The sequence below is a fragment of the Myotis brandtii genome, unplaced genomic scaffold, assembly GCF_000412655.1.
Source record: "Myotis brandtii unplaced genomic scaffold, ASM41265v1 scaffold297, whole genome shotgun sequence".
Taxonomy (NCBI): Eukaryota; Metazoa; Chordata; class Mammalia; order Chiroptera; family Vespertilionidae; genus Myotis; species Myotis brandtii.
The window spans coordinates 279,013-281,206 of NW_005361351.1; the positions used below are offsets into that span (position 1 = coordinate 279,013).

The 2,194-nt window shown below is 52.2% G+C and overlaps 1 pseudogene; it reads right to left on the minus strand.

The window, feature by feature from the left end:
- Nucleotides 1-244: 244 nt before the first annotated feature.
- LOC102260115 lies at nucleotides 245-1,150 on the minus strand (annotated as a pseudogene).
- Between the last annotated feature and the right edge of the window lie 1,044 nt (nucleotides 1,151-2,194).

The following is a 2,194-nucleotide window of genomic DNA, read 5'->3' on the forward strand; positions in this document are numbered from 1 at the left end:
GAGTCAATCTTCCTTTTGTTAGAACATTCTTTCAACAGGCAACCAAAAATGACTAGATTTAAGTTTTTGAAAATTACATTCATATTTCAGCTCTCCCCACTTCATACACACACACACACACACACACACACACACACACACACACACACATTATCTTCATTGGACATGTATTCCCGGACATTCATGGCAATAATTTCTGATTTGACTTCTATAGGGGCTTACATTCCCCTGTTAATTTTTTTTATTATAATACCCAATTAAGAGTTTATTAAGAAATGCTGTTTCTCAGGCACAAAGAAACAAAAGGACTATGTACAGGCTTTCAGGAAACAGGCAGGGAGCTGAGGAGGGCCAAGATGAGTAGGGCCTTGGTGGGTGCATTCCTGGGGGAGGGGGCCCTCGAATTCCTGGTGGAGGGGGCCGCATTCCTGGAGGGGGCATGCCCATTGGATTCCTCGTCCAGGGGGGATTCCCATTAGGGGACCCATGGGAGGCCTCATACCAGGAGGTGGGCCCATCATGCCTGGAGGGGGTGCCCCTCGGCCCATAGGTGGGGGAGGACCTGCACGGCCCGGTGGGTACTGGGTTGGGGCCCCTGCAATACTAGCTGTGGCAGCAGCTGCAACAGTGCCTCTTGCTTGTGGGGTCATCACCTGTTGGGATGGTCCACCAACCCCACAAACTGGCCCAGCAAGTCCTGTGGGGGCCTGGGGCATGGGAACACCAACTGGGATTCCTCTGCCAGCAACCCTGCCAATCCCCGGGCCCCCAGCAGCTCCAGCAAGTGGCACTGCCAGTATCTTTGGGAGGAGGTCCCTCTACTGTCATTGAGACCAGGTTCTCCCCTCGAAGTAGCACCAGTCCGAGAACTCGCTTCTCTTCTCTTTCCACTTGTTTTGAGTTCTTTGGCTTGATCTTCCTGAATTCATCACAATCGCATAGGATTAAATTCATATGCTTGTCGAAAGCCTTGAAGGTGCCAATGAAGATACGACCGTCTTGCAGGATGCACCTCATCCTGTAGTCGATGTGCTGCAGCATCTTGCTGCTCTTGCCCACAGTCATGGTGGCGGTTCTGATGGCTCTGATTCCCGCCGGATTCGCCTGCGCCGAGGCCTGGCCCTCCTGCAGCCCGCTTCCCGCCGCTACTCCCCCTGTTAATTTTTGTTTCAGAAGGTAATCTATTTCTAAGCTCTAGGGTTTTGTGTATTGGCCACATGCATACTACTTAGTAGCTTATATAAAAATGTATTTTGCAATAAAAATTTCAAGAAATTATCTCCTATTGTTATTGGTGGGGTGCTCTTTGTGTACATATACACACTAGAGGCCCAGTGCACAAAATTCGTGCATGGCGAGGGCAGGGAGCCCTCAGCCCGGCCTTCACCCTCTGCAGTCCGGGACCCCTCAGGGGATGTCTGACTGTCTCTCACAATCCAGGACCACTGGCTCCTAAACGCTCGCCTGCCTGCCTGCCTGATCACCCCTAACCACCTCTACCTACTTGCCTGATCGCCCCTAACTGCTCCCCTATTGGCCTGATCACCTCTAACTGCTCCCCTGCTGGCTTGATCACCCCTAACTGCCTCTGTCTCGCCCCGCACCCAGGACCAGGATTCCCTCCTCCGGTTGGTTGCAAGCACCTGGGACCTGGGCTTCCCTCCCTTTGGCCGGCTGCAGGCACCAAGACCTGGGTCGGCTTCGCCTGGATTGCCACAGCTGCAGGGGACTGTGGGTGGGTGACTTCATCTGGGCCGCAGCCACAGGCGCGGAGGAGCAGGCAGCTCCACCCTCTCCTGGGCCGCAGCCCCATCTGCTGGCGCCCAGGACTGCAGGGCATGCGGCTTGTCCCTTTCCTGGGCTGCAGCTTGGCTGGTCCCCATTCCTCTCTCACGAGCTCATTTGTGCCTGGCTGGTCCCCATTTCCCTCTCCCCAGTGTTGACTGAGCAGTTCCAGTGTGAGGGCGTGATGACGATGTGCATATTAGCTCTTTATTATAATATATATATACTAATATATATACTTTTATCCTCACGAGCTCTGTGCCTGGCTGGTCCCCATTTCCCTCTCCCCAGTGTTGACTGAGCAGTTCCAGTGTGAGGGCGTGATGACGATGTGCATCATAGCTCTTTATTATAATATATATATACTAATATATATACTTTTATATTATAATACATATTATATATACTT